A 15,565-nucleotide genomic window follows, 5' to 3' on the forward strand; every position below is an offset into this window, starting at 1 on the left:
TCTAAAAAAATTCTTCCCATTTTGCTGTTCTGTCTTTTTCATATTCCCAGGTTTAAATCCAAACTCATTTCCTCCTGTCTCATCTGCCCTCCTCTACTCCTCTTGTCCTACACCCTTATATTTTTCTCACTACTTTTTTTTGTATCTCAATAATCTGACTGCAATTTCATTTTTGTCATTTTTCTAGCTGTGGCAGAAAGTCTCAATGTGGGAGGAGCTATTTTGGGTGCACCTGGTTCCAGGAAAAAAAAAAGTTTCATTTATTTTAGCCATAGACGATTTTGGGGTGAGTCATAGCTGGAGCGTGTCCAAGGCTTGAAGGAGACTGTAACTTCGCTTAAATTTATACACATAACACACAGAAATGTCAGATTTTTCCATAATTTTCCACATTTTTAATTGTTTGAGGTTTGACTGGTGCTCTTTAAATTACGTCACCTTGTAGTGTCATCTTCTTCTACGATGGTTTAATGGCACCTGACTGGAGAATTACTGTTTAAGCCATCTCTTAAGGTTGGCATAACACCAATAGATGGCATTTTCACTCAAGGTGGTAAAGGTGGTGAGAGGGTGGTAAAGATTAAGCTGCTGAGAAGACTGACAATAAGATCTGTAATTTCTGCTGATGCAGTTGAAGATTTTAGGTCAACTTTGTACGAATTCGACAACTATGGCACTGTGAAATTTACAAAACTGCAACAAGCATTCTGAATTTACTCTGTAGTTCAGATTCCACTCCTCTGCTCGACTCGACCCCCATTTTTTAATTTTCACTGCAAATACAGTAACAACCCATCAAAAGACAGAGCCCTCAGCTGATTGTCATAGCAACGCAGCGTGATACTACCCTGATATTATCTTAAATGCGACACAAACATAGCGTGATCTCTCACTGGATCCTTCAATCAGCAACCAAACCAATGAAAAGTACATATGTTCTTTGATCAGTTGACCACAGCATGGTTCTGCGGGACAACCTTTTGTGTGTGAGTGTGTGTGTGTGTGTGTGTGTGTGTGTGTGTGTGTGTGTGTGTGTGTGTGTGTGTGTGTGTGTGCGCGTGTGTGTTTTTATTGTAGTTGCTTGCCTATACTAAAAATGGCTGGTTTGTGCAGCGATTAGGCAGTGCCAGATCTAGCACATTCTGCGCCCCAAGCAAGCCACAAAAAACGAATTGTTTCTGCCAAAGCAATGCTCGGACATTGGTTTAAATAGTTGGCATCGGGTTTGAGAGAGAGACTGAATAAGTAAGAGGAATAAAAAGAAGTAACCACTGTAACATTTTTCACTGACCTCCACACTGTTTTTCACTGATCACTAATCTTTTATTTAGCATGACCGTGACATAGAACACATCAGTTAAATAAATAGGCTAAATAAGTGAAAAATAAACACATGCACAGACAGGCATACATGTCTGCTGCAATGCCGTGTACACTGCTCCAGTATAGTGGCAAAGGGAAATGTAAATACATGTAATCAACTAATTTTTTTTTTAGTTTTCCTGTGTTTAAAAAACCTGCATACGCTACCTAATTGTGGTGGAAAAGGGGTATATATGGCTCTCCACATGCAAGAGTAAATAAACAGAAATAAAAAATTGCCACACCCCTTCCGGGTGGCCCCCTTGTCCCCTACTGGAAAATCTGCCACTGTGTCTAGTGAAAAATCTCTCCGACCCACCTGGTGTCCGCAGTGTTTTTACTCAAACCTCTAATACTGACTCAGCTTGATTGAGACCTCGACCGAGGTGGTACCAAAAAGAGTACCACATACTATTCACTACTTTGGTAAAGCAGCTGGCTTGTTTTCCATAGCAACTGAGGCTCATGCAAATTAGCAAAATAGTTATGAATAATTTTATGTCAATCAATAAATAGACTAGTAATTTCAGCTTTATTTCAATCACAGATTAACATCAAAGATGCCTGTAATGAACCAGGATATCTTCCCTGCCCTCTGCCTATATTGTCTCCTCCATTATTTCCCTACTACTCTTTTTGTTGAACTCCTCTCTTATGCTACCTCCTCTTCCTCCTTTATCCCATCATCTTCCTCTCCCCTCCCCTAAAAGCTCTTCTTCCCACATTTCTTTTCATCTCATCTCCCCTCCAACTCTCTCTCATTCCTCTTCACATTTATTCTGCTGGAAATCTCCTCGTATCTCATACTTTGTTATTCTGTCCTCTCTCTGTCCATTCCCCCTTTTTCCCTCATGTCCTTTCTGCAACTCTTTTTTTTTTTTTTTTGCTTCCCTCCCCTCCTCTTCAGAGAGCCTCTCTCATCTCGTCTGCTGAAACACTCTCGTCTCTCCTCTCCTCTCCCAGGGCAGGGATCAACCACAGCCCATTTCACACATGACAGAGTGTGCTGTATGCCAGTGATGTATGTATGCTGCTAGAGGTGGCGCTACTGATGGGTAGCAATGGAGATAGGGTAATGAGCAGGGAGCCCTGTGTGTGTACGCAAAGTGTGCGTGAGTGTGTGTGTGTATGTGTGTCTCGATGACAGGCAACAGAGCTGACTGGAGTCTATCTGAATTTCAATTCGCTATGCCAAATAAACGCATTGAGATTCTACTCATACATTCAGAAATATTCTCAAGGAAAAAAAAAAAGATTCAGGAATTCTTCTCTCCTTTCTAGCTGAATTGAAACACCAGACAGAGCAGGCAGCTATCGATATGCTCATTTACCCCATGCCAGCAGGAGAGAGGGAAGAGTGAGTAAGGAGTCATAAAGCTATAAGAGAGAAGAGGGAAGAAAAAGAAAAGGAAAAAAGCAAGGGAGAGAAAACATTACATTTCTTATAAAGGGCAAGAGGTGAAGACAAAGGAGGTGAGACAATCACACATGAATCAAATGGATCAGTTCTGCTAAAGGGTGAAAAAACACCTTTGAATCTGTGTACGGGAGCAAGTTCAATGGCTGGAAAAGTGTAAGTGCATGTGATTGTAGTGGTGTGCGACATGACTGTAAAATGTGTTTGTGTTTGACAGTGTATGCAGTCAGTGTTGAACTATAAGATAGATTCTGTTCCTCTGTTGAGTGCAAAGACAAAGTCTTTGTGTTGGTGGTGAGAGAGGCCAGCAGTGATTTGACAGTGCCGACAATTCACTCAGGTCTTTTTACAGTAAGGAGTCCTTGAACTTGAGCTCATCTGCACACTGCACCATGTAACGGCTAAAAAGACTGGGTTCTTGCTGGCGCCTGTCCCGAACTATGTGTCAAGACCAAAATTGGTTTGTGCATGCTTTCCATGCGTCTCCAGCAGACATGAGAACACTTAGATTATGCTTCAATAAGGCTGGATCATAGAGCCAGAATTACGGCCCAAAATACATGGGCCATGGATTAGAGCCACAGGCAGGGTGGAGGGTTTTTTTTTTGTTTTTTGGGGGGTTTTTTTACCTGCTACACAGACTTCATATTTGTAGTGTGTGGTTGTATGCCAGCCTCACTGTGTGCATACTGAGTTTTGCCAAGCGATGATGCAGGTGGTTATGCAGAATTTTGAGGCGTATTCTATATTAATTAGTACTGAATCAATTACCTGGATCATTTTAAATACAGGTCCATGGAGGCATTGATTTGTATGATTTACTCTAATGTGAAATGTAAAAACACCTACAACGCTGCTCTGTCTCTGGTATAATGAATTATTTACTGGTATTTATATAATCTCTTTTTTTTTAGAATATATATTACTACATTTTTCATATGCAACACAGAACAAAACAACTTGGACATACATGAGAAAATGAGAAGCCAAAAATAAGACAACAGTGGCCATTATAACCATCCCCAACCACAACAACGTAGAGCAGAATCAAATAAATAAATAGGTTATTTCGACAAAAAGCGTGATTACAGCAAGTCTGATTTCGAGGAAACCATAGACTGGCTAAGTGGTTTAGGAAACCCTTTAGGCCCAATGTACTTTAAGTAAGGATCCCAAACTTGATAGGAGTAAACATATTGTATTTTTTGCCACGTAACAATACAGATGGGCTGTGCAGGTACTTGCATCTACCGTAGTTTAAAAGTTTTTGGTGGGGGCGGGACTTTAATGTACTTTGTCTCTACATTAACTAATGGGGGTGGGGCTTAGTGAACAGTCAGTATCAGTGAGAACAGTGTGATTTTTTTTTTTTTAAATCTGTATGACTCTCAGGCAGTCTATGCTCCTATGCAAATATTTATGTTGATTTCCAAGAGATGCAGCAGAATCATAAAATATGCTGATGACACCACACACCTCGCTTCAAATTTCACAGTGATAATATTAATGATACAGCAATATTGATAAAAGATCTAGAAAAACATACATCAAAAAATAGTAAAACTGTCTGCCACAGCAAGATTTCCCACACATTGATTTATTTGTGGCTAACTTCCATTTACAAAATCCATCCATGTGATCTAATTAGCTGTGAACAGATCGACAGATCAATTATTCACTCCACAAGTGACAAACTGCTGCTGAGGAAAAAAAAGACCTCATGGAGGGCTCTGGGTGCTGCGCTGTGTTTACAGATCTGCAAAAACATCCAAATTTAGTGAGAGATGATGCAAAGGGACACGACGGCATTCAAAAATGGTGCCAAAAACGAAATAAACAACCAGCTGCTGCCACACATACACTGTCGCTCTGTGGGAAACTCTACATAGTATATTCGCATCTTCAATACATCCTATAGTAGTATGGTGTAGGACTCTTCTGAGATGTCTGCTGATGTACAATTCAAGCTGAGATATATGCCACTGCCAGGTGATTATTAACCCCTTTAAAGTAGCTGAACTGCAATCAACTCTGTAGTTGGAACATGTTTCTCCAAAAGCATATCTATGCTTTACAGCCCAGTTATAACTGAGGAGGCAAATTTAAATACACAAGCAACACAGACAGGCCTGTTTATGCTCTGAAGAAACCCAGGGTGTGATCACAGCAGTAGGTTCACATTGGCTCATCACCAGGAAAACCAGGGATTGTAAACAAAAACACAAGCTCACAAATAACATGTTTACTATGGTGTCATACCAATCTAACAGCCAGTACGGTTGGCAGATATGGCCATCATGATCTAATTAAGAGTATTTTTCACGATAATACATCTATATTTCAAATGTTTTTATATCCAATATTTACCAAATCAAAGTTGTAGTGCTTCTCAGTGTAACAAAAACATACAGTGCAGCACATTTAATTTTTGTGTTACCATAATTCTTTTCTAAATACTGAAATCTTCAGTAGTAGCCACAGGTTAGTGATGAAACTGTGGTAATCGGGTACATTTTGTGTAGTTTTGTAGTTTTCTTTTCCATTCAGCTTGGATGGAAACCCAATTAAATCAGAGTCCACCAGCATACAGAGGAGCTTTGGCATGTGAAGAGGCGCTCTAGGAAAAAGAGGCCACCAGGCAGACAGGAAGAGCCAAGGTACGAGGATGGACCGGGCTGAGGATCTTGAGCAGCACAGTTGCTCTTCAGGGCCCAGTGAGCCGCCATCTGTCCCAGGGCTGGGGAGGCCAGGCCAGGAGACAAGCTCCCCTGACAGCATGTTACTGCCATATGCTGCTGGAGCATGTACACGCATAAACTGGCATGGCTGAGAATGGCATGGGATGGTATGGTCTGGTCTGCACCACACTGAGCTGACCTTATCTGGTGTGGTCTGATTTGCAGGACAGAAAACAACACTGACTGAAGAGATGAGCACACTGATTGATTTACTGTGCTCAAAGAAGCCTGACTACAAAGGGCTTTTACTGTTAAAGCTTTGATTGGGTCCTGCCTGAATGTGTATAATATTGCATCAAAATACCATTACACCATGTATAAGTGAACTAGACTGAGTGATATTAACAAAAAAATGTGATATTGAAACCCATTCAAACTGTAATTTTTGATCCTACAGCCATCAAAGCATAAAAACATGCATTATATTATTTCTTGGTGTCATCCTTGGAATTTGGAATTTCGACTATTATCCACCTTATGACTTTTTTTTTTAACCATATTTTAGCAAATGGAGAAAATACACAATATTTCCACTAGGTGCACTGTCACAATCAATGTTGCTGCAAATCATTGACATATCCCAGGCTGTGATAATCAAAAATAATAATAATCTACTTTGCATGTAGTATATTGAAAACAATTATTTTGGTGTATTTCTTATACAGGAACATAGTGGCATCATGACAAAAACCTGGAGGTGGGGTAAGTAAATGCTTTATTACATTTGAAACAAACTATTTTTAATCGAAGTATATGTAAAGCAAGATGTAAGTTAAGTCTAACAGGACAGGGTTTTTTATATGGTTGCCTTTCTTTTTGACATTGTAGATACGCAAATTTACACAATATGATAACTGTCCATTTTTAACTGCCCTGACTATCCTGCTGTGTTGATTTGAATGGGACTGTCTGTTCTCCCATTCTATATCTATGTGCAGTCAAAAACCAGGCGAGTACAAACAAATGTGATTCGTACAGACCCCTTGGTCTCCAAATTCCTGACTATAAATTTTCTTCCCAACTAACTTTTCACAGCCTGAAAGATGTAATGCCAAATATAATTCACCCTCATGAAACATGGCTTGTTAAAAACAGGTTTGCTGATCTGGCGGGGAGTCAGGACCATCCAGGATCAGACCCCTGGGACAAAAGGGATTGAATGCAGGTATAGTTTGAAGAAGTTTCAACGTTACGTTAGCTGGGTCAGTATCTTTAATACATACAGATACAGATACAGATACAGTACTGATATCCAGCCCTATAGGCTATAAAACAGAATCAGGCGCTTGGTTTCTTTATAAACATGTCAAAAAGAATGTTCATGCAAATTTCTGTCTTTGTGTGAACAGTTTTGTTCGTGAATCTCGACAGAGTTTTAGGCATCTGGTCCCTGGAGTTTGCCAAATAGCAATTAGAAGAGTTAATCACAATTTACACATGGCGGAAAACTATTGCTGCACTGCACTTGTCCGACTGGAGCAGAAAATGCTTCAGTCTACTGGAGCTCATCAGTGTTTTAAAACAGTGACTCCCACAAGGTGTAAAGGACAAAATCACTATTTTCAATGTCACTGACTGGGGTGTGGCTGGAAGGCAATGTGCTTGAGTGTTGCAACAGTTTTCTTTCCAATGTAAAGCTTGAAAATTCAAAAAAAATTCTGGTATCATGAGACAAAAAGAAAACTTTCACCACTGAATGTTCAGCTCTATGTAAAAAAAAAAAAAAAAGATAGCACTACATTATATATTACCTGGCAGATATAAACCGTGCAATGAAGCATGGCAGCATCATGCTATGGTAATGCCTCTGAGCTGCAGACTGGCCACATGTGAACAGAGCCGAAAAAATAAAGATCCTCAACAAAAAAACATGCGCTGGAGTCCACATGGACATAACTTAGTTTTCAGTACAGCAGCTGCATATAAAAACAGTGTCCAACAGTAGCAGAGACAAAGCCAAAATGTCTCCTCTGAGCAAAATATGAGAGTAAATATGATGTTCAAGATGCAGTCAGGTGAAGAAGAGGGACAGACACCAACAGGAGGGCAGAGAGAGAAGAGAGACACAGGGTAAACAGAAACAGAGGGACAGATGGACATGCAGACAGCTAGATTGGACGGAGAGTTTTGGAGGCAGGTAGACAAACAGACACATAAAGGGAGGTGACTGCCAGGTAAGCAGACTGCAGGTCTTATGATCTGCTCGCGTCACTCCCAGTGTGAGACAGGAAAACTGCCACTTGCCTGCTCTGCTGCTCCACCACTGCTGACGTACACATCATAAACAAATCTCTCCCTCCCTCCGACTCACTCCATCTTTCTTGGTTTATGTTTATAAAGCCATTGTCAGTGTGCTTTTTTACTTCACTTTTGAACTAAAGTGCATTCATAGCATCCAAGCGCTCCCCTGCTTTTACTTCAATTCTATTCAGCCTAACTAAATACCACAGATTTTCATCAACATCCTTCTTTTACCCATCTTATCCACTTTTCTCTCGGTCTAATCTGTTTTAACTATTTTTCATATTTTTCAATCTCGCCACAGCAATATTTCATCCCAGTCTGATGAACGCCCACATGTTTCTTCAGACGGATATTGTCTCCAAAACGCCTTTTTTTTTCCTTTGCTTTTTAAAGGAAACTGCTGCAGGCCTGTGGTTTGACAAAACATTACATTACATTGAGAATGCATGGCAGCATACTACCTAACATGTATAAAGATAAGGCCTTCAATCATTCACTCTAATTTGGTCTGAATCTGAAATCGTGTATAAAAAGTCATGTGTGACAGATGGACTGACAAATAGATCCTAATCCCTACACCATGGAGGAGAAATGTGACTAAGCTTCCATCTGCTGATGAAGTGACTAAACATACCCGACAATATGCACCAATTAATGGACACCTCAGCAGGGTCAGCAGCCGTTGGTGCCATGTTACGCCAACATTTGTGGCTACCGTACTGGACAAAGACTAACATTTTAGGGATGCACCGATTTATCGTTATTTGCCAATTTTTGCCTTGTCGACTGCCACAGGCCTTTTGGGGAAAAAATGGCATTCACTGATGGCAGTGGACGTTTTTCTGTTATGTCACATCAATTTTTTGTGGGTTAAAACAGCAAGGCTTAGAGACTAACATCCACAAATTTAGGTTACCGATCAGGAACATCAAGAAAACAATGACTATTTGGTAAAAGGGCTGCGTGATCTCACTATTATTTGATGAGATGGCTGCTGTTCTGTCGTCCTAGTGCTAGTTAATGTTAGCTGTAAGCAACCAGTGACTAACAGATAAGAGAGATTGCACTGAGTTACAATTAGGGCAGGGCAATATGGCTTTAAAATATTATTGTGATATTTTAAGGCTTTATCACGATAGACAATATATATCACCATATTTTTTAATTGTCCTTTAAACTATTTTTAACTTCTAAAATTAAAAAAAAAGAACTGAATTTACAATGAAATTAAATAAAGTAGCTACTTTCAAATAATTAAGGTGAAAACACTACTGTTATAATAACATTCAATAATACACAGTTATAAGGAAGTTAAATAAAGTCTTTTTTTTAATAAAATTTAAATTAAAAGTATTGTTATACATAGTGTGTGGAACAAGCCGCAATACATCAAGTACATTCAATATATCGCCCACTGCTAGTAACCATATGATGTATGGGGTAAATTAAAAGTTTCACATGATTTGTCCAGTGTTATCTAAAATGTAATTATTGGCAAGAAACTTAAATAAATACAGATGTTTGAAGGAGATACTTGGTGCTTTCTCAGCAATATTAAATACTGTGGATTTCCTTGTTTTTCTGGCACAAGAGGGGGAATAAATCACGACAAATTTAAAATAAACGACAACATAAAAACATCACTTTTGGCCAAACTGTTATTTCAGAAGTCAGAATTACTATTGGCCCAGAATTTCCAAATCGGTGCATTCCTATTACAGTTTAAGAACAGTTGAGACCTGTTCTTAAACTTTTGACTGACTGACACGTTTGACTATGCTGCTGTTTATAAGAATTCTTTTATCAGCAAAAACTTTTCTCACTCAAACAGACAAAAAAAAACTTTGAGGAAATTTGCCATTTCCTATCAGCTGTTACAATTTGATATAACATGATTTACATAATAATGCTTGGATGGAAACTCGGCTACAGAGACGGAGAGAAACAGACAGAGCTAAACAAAAAGATAAGATAGGCGAGAGAAACTGCAAAACAAAGACAGAAAGTCAGATGGCGAGTGTGAGTGTGTCTGCTTGTGAAGGATATTTCCAGAACTTGTATGTGCAGACAGAGACGTACACACACAGTTCCACGCGACAGATCGGCTTTTATAGTCCATGGGATTTTATAGTGCACACGCCGCTGAAGAGCACACACCCCCCTGGTGGCACTAAGCTCATTTCAGCCTCGCTGACAGATTTATGGCATTTCCATCACCTCATGTGTCTGAATGTGAGTGTGAGTGCGCGTGTGTGTGTTTGGTGTTCGTCTTGACGCCCCAGAAAGTACTGTCACAGTTGGCCAGGTGCCAACTTCAGAACAGTTGGCAAGACAAGACTGCAGTGCTCTGCACAAACCAGTGGTATCACACACACACACACACACACACACACACACACACACACAATGCAGAGGTGATAAGATTCTTGCTAAAGAACTGAGTAGTAACAGTAACTGTATTTTCATGTCTAAGCTACAACACAGTGATTCACTGCTGGTGATAGAGACAGCTTCCATTCAAACCTCCATCCATATGCAGGAATTCATACAATGTACAAATGTGCAAATTAATAGTTAAAATGTTTTTGGTAAATTAATTCATTTGCTTTCTTTCCGTAGTGAGATAAGAATGTCTATGTCAATCTTGTCTCTCTGCTTTTAACGATAAATTCAGTATTTTCATACCTGGATCCTATTTTCCATGTTTTTGTTGTCTAAGTGTCCAACTGAGACAACATTTTTTGAAACTGGTCCAGTATTAAGAGAGAGTGCTGCAGCCCGCAGTAGCAAAACAGGCTGCAGTGCAATCACATATGGCAACTGTGCACAGTCAAATTACATCCCCTGAAAGTCCTAGCTTTTGCCACTGACAGGCTCAGATTGTTATTATAGGTGTCTTACAACATTATGAAAAAGACCTTAATGAGAAATTAAACTTCTTTCTTTACCTTTCGCTGATCCAGTCTGTTTGTTAGTGTTTGTATCCAAGTCTGGCTCAAGGAGAAGCTTCATTCTGAAATTAAAATTGAAATATTCAGCCATGACATTGTAGAACTTTGCATAATACCAAGCCACGTTTTCCATACTCCATCACAACAAACTCTTCCCAGCACTCTTCACTACATTTCAACTCCTGCCTTTCTTAATTCCAGTTTCATTTCATTTTATATCTATTTTGCTTATTTGTTCATTTTATAAAGTTACTTTTATTTTCAGACTTTTATTTTACACTAATGACAATCTTGTTTGTTAACATGTATTTTATACTGACTTTTTTTACTAGATTAATTTTCATTTATCTCTATTTATTTTATCTATTTATTTATTTTATCTTTATTTATATGTTTATTGTATGAAGTTACTTTAATTGTCAGATTTCTATCATACTTTATTGACGTCTGCACTTTTTAGAATGTGTTATACTGGGATTCTTTTTTTCTTAAAAAACTGGTGCATTTGTTGACATATTCTATGATCTGTCGTGTTGTACAATTTTTTGCAAAATCATTTCTTGGTGTGACTTTTAAAGGGTTAAGTTAATGAGGACTTTATACCTACTTAATGTATTTTGTTTCTTTGCTTCAACAACTGTGACCCAAAAACAGAAAAGGGTGTCCATACTAACTATGCACCAGTGACTGTTAAAACTCACTGAGCACATAAAAGAGGTCGAAGTGTCAAGTTCAGTGCACTAAACCATACAATCTTGTCACTCAGGTTGAAGAGAGAACTCCTCACAGCAAGTATACCACTTTAAGGACTTAAATGAGTGGACTGCTGGCTGAAGGCTGATGAGGCAAAAAAAAAACAATTCAGCCAACGACACAAAAGACTGCCTGGAAATGTGAATCTCCTCCAGTACACTGTCATAATGACTTCAGAGTGCTGCTGAGCACACTACCCACCTGCCACCACCAAGTTAAGGATGTAAACACTCTTTGATAGGGCAAGAATGGAAAAAGGGGACATGAAAAGAAGGAGAGAGAGGGAGACTGGCCAAGAGACTAGAAGAAAGCGAGTGAGTTAGTGCCGTCCCTCGGTATTCACAAAGACTCCCAGCAATTAAAGCTGTGGATTCAGAGCCAGGGAAACTTCCTTGAAGGTCTTGGCAGTGACTCTGAGGCTATCCCTCCTCCACACCAACACACACCAACCCATAACCCAAAATAACCTCCTGCAGCTTCCACAACAACCACGTTATCTCACATTAACACACGCCGCCCTACCTGAGCCTACATCAGCCTACACTAAACCACAACGACTGACTCATTACACACCATTAGCAGACACAAAACTCACACTTCATTTAGCGCAGCTGCCTAGTAACAGGTAGGATATTTTTGTCTCCAGAGAAGCCTGAAGTCAGTGAGAAACAGAATCAACAGCTAGAGCTGCTAATTTCCATGCCAGTTTTTGGTGTTAATTTAATTTCAGTCAAATCCTTTGAAAAAAAATATCAATTTAGTAATTTTAGTCACAAGATATTCATTTAATTTACTCATTTATTCACTGGCAGAATCAGACTGTGATTTTGAAATAAGCTGATGGAAACATACTCAGCTAACCAGATAACCACTCAGCTGAACCTTGAGTGGGAGAAAAAAAACTGTCACCGCTGAGTCGAGATAACAATTACATACATTGCACATTCTCACAAATGGAAAGTCTTTTGAGACTAATGACGGAATTCATTATAGGTATCACGTCACTGCATTTAATAGCACATTGACTCATTGGATTTTATTCATCAGTAGCACATGTGTAGTAGCTGGTTTTGATCAGGTAAAACCTTTATTTAATTTTTTATTTTTTTTTTTTTTTAATTTTGAGAGCCATGTTTCCTTTTAGTGGGCTATGATACCAATTCATTTATCAACTTCATCTCCGAGATCTAGAGATACTGCAACATTACTACACCCTTAAGGCAAGAAACAAGCGGGGGATTGGACAGATTAACCGATGAAAGCTAAAGAAATTAGTGTGATTTCTTCCCCAAAAAATGGGAAGAAGGCAATAACCATCATAAGTAGAAAAGAGCCAAAAATTACCAAAATAAACATTAAAAAAATACGAGAAACTTACCTGCAAATTAGAAAAAAATATATATTAAAAAATATCTAATAATATATAGAGATGTCAAAAAAAACTTTAATCACATGATTCCAATTCAATTATTTTGCATTAAAAAAACAGTTAAGGAGTCCATATTGACAAGATAAAGCAGTTCTTACCAGCTTGTCTTGATTAGGAATTAAATGACAGCAAAAAGCTGCATGAAGTGGGTCATGAAGTGAGTATTTATGTAAAGGGGAGACTCACGGGTACCCATAGAGCCCATTTTCATTCAGATACCTTGAGGTCAGAGGTCAACAGACCCCTGTGAAATGGCTGTGCCATTTTTCCATCAGCAAAAGTAGGCCTAACTTTACTCCGCCTCCTTACTGAGTAGCTAGCATGGCATGGTTGGTACCATGGATTTCTCAGGTCTGCTAGTTTTTATATGATACCAGTATCATAGCTTCAAAACTGCCCAGTACAGCCTCTTACAGACAGAAATGTCAGCCAGCCATTAAAGCATTTTTTAACACATTAATTTCAGACCTTAATTGCATGAATGAATGCATTAACTCTGAAAACAATTTTTTTAACTTATAACTTCTTGTCAAATTTCTCACTGCTATTTCCCCATGTTTTCAAACAAAAGGTAACCAATTTGCTCAGAGTTTTAAGGTTTAAATACTTAAAAACTCTTATTTTTGCCATCATTATTTTGAAGAAGACAATATTAAGATTTGTACCTGATCAGTCCACTATGTCTGTTTTGCAAAAAATCTTTGACTTTCTGTATTTACCAAGAATAGCTCCCATACCACTTATATCTGAAAACATCTTTGGTCTATTTCAAATAGAGACTGGCTTAGCCAGAGGTATTGACTGGCTAAGCCAGTCAATAACTCCTGTCTTAACTTATTTTAAAGTTCCAGTCCACCCACTGAGGAGTTTTTTAGTTCAGTGTTGTAAAAATCGCATCAGGCAGTCAATTCCAGAATGATGTCTTGATACTTAGATAATAACTGAAGCACATTTATAAAGTAAAAAAAGCAGGTTTGAAAAAGTTTAGTTTCAGGAAACTTTTTCAGCAAGATTGGATGTGCTGAGGGAGTGTTGTTCAGAGGGCACTGAGGTCCGCTTGATCCTGGATGATGGACAACAGGTAGGTGTCAGAAACATTGGGGGGGTGTACGTAGCAGAGTGGAGTGTTTGACAGGAGTAAAATGCAAATAATTTGCAGTGGAAAAGGCATCCACCTCACAGCAGCAGACTAAAGAAAACACATCTGTCATCTTGCCACTTCTTACAACAAAACAGTGTCCAGGATAAGCAAAAACAGCACAAACTCTTACCTACTTTTAAAATTTAGGGCATTGTTCTTATATTATATCCCTTATTAACACCAGGGTGTGGGATTCATTACAGATTGCCAACGAGCAGATTTTTTTTCTTATTTAAAAATGTTGCTCCTGTCCTGAGGGCAAGGTGACGTCATGTGCTAATTTGCATTTATGAGGCATCAGCACCAATTTCTGAGTGTCTGCAAGTTTCTCTAAGTCAAAGAACTTCTTAATGCCTGCTAGAATTAAATAAACATAAGACCTCAAATCAGATTGGAAAAACAAGTCTTATCAGAGTTCAGATATGTATGATCTGTATGAAAAATCTGTGTGCCAAAAAAGTGTAACATTTCTAAGACTTACATTTGAGAACACAGAGCCATCTTTAGACATGATTCAAGTACTTACGTATATATATTTTAAAAAAGATGGTGCATAAATCATCTAAAGGTCATGTCAGAGGCACAGAGTGAATACAAAAAGCATGTCAACTGATTTAAGGGTATCTGTGTGCCACTGCGCAGTGTACTTGAAGCACAGTTGGAAACAGGGTGAGATTAGAAGCAATACATTACAATAGGTATGGTAATTGCTGGCAATAACGCTTGACCAGCCAAATAACCTTTTTCACTTTCCTTTAAAAGAGGTAAGTTCTCCATCACTTTTGTGTTGAAAGAAAATGTTCTAGAAAAATTCTGCCAAAGAGCTTTTTTCCCTGCAGGAAACTAATTGTACCTTGAAAATTCTAACAAAGCAGATGATTCTAACATAAAGAAAACTGCTGGCAAATGTGGCTAAAAGTTCAATGACAGCAGATAAAGACAGACATACTGGCAAACTAAAGCGCCAAGTATCTTAAGTTACACTGGAAAATGCGACATTTCACTTGTTCCTCCTTGAATTCTTTCTGTTAAATTTGGCCATTATTTATTCATAAAAACACTAGTAAGTCACCAAACTAGCATTATGACAATAATGTGCACCATGCACCTTCAAAGTGTTTGACATTACCAGAAAAACCCTCGACACCAAAGCACTTATTTCAGACACACTCCCCGCTGTGCCTCCCCTCCCCTCGTTTTTACAGTCAAGTTCACAGCAAGTGGTCAGAATGCAAGGCACAGGTGGATAAAAGCATTTGTGCAAATGAATTTGCTGTCACCCAAATAGAAGCAAAAGCCATTTATATATTTATTTATTTTCTGTTTTTGGTTTTTATTTGGACCAAAGTAAAGTGGGGGCCAGCCCTGTACACACAAAAGTTTTACACTGAGTGAGTGAGTGAGTGAGTGAGTGAGTGAGTGAGTGAGTGAGTGAGTGTTTAACTTTGTCGAGAGGAGTTAATGCAAACATGTGAACATGATTACTTTGCATACACACAGCACCTGTTCAGTGAACAATGTGATCTTGAA

The 15,565-nt window shown here is 38.7% G+C and overlaps 1 protein-coding gene across 1 annotated transcript in view; it reads right to left on the reverse strand.

The window, feature by feature from the left end:
- The window catches only part of LOC121945193 (low-density lipoprotein receptor class A domain-containing protein 4-like), a 270,140-nt gene that overhangs the window by 242,972 nt on the left and 11,603 nt on the right, over positions 1-15,565 (reverse strand). The window contains 1 exon segment of the mRNA XM_088084994.1: positions 10,710-10,774. The gene's annotated coding sequence lies outside the window, so the exon portion shown is untranslated.

This window comes from Plectropomus leopardus, chromosome 11, assembly GCF_026936395.1.
Source record: "Plectropomus leopardus strain MGB_pleo_1.0 chromosome 11, ASM2693639v1, whole genome shotgun sequence".
Lineage (NCBI taxonomy): Eukaryota > Metazoa > Chordata > Actinopteri > Perciformes > Serranidae > Plectropomus > Plectropomus leopardus.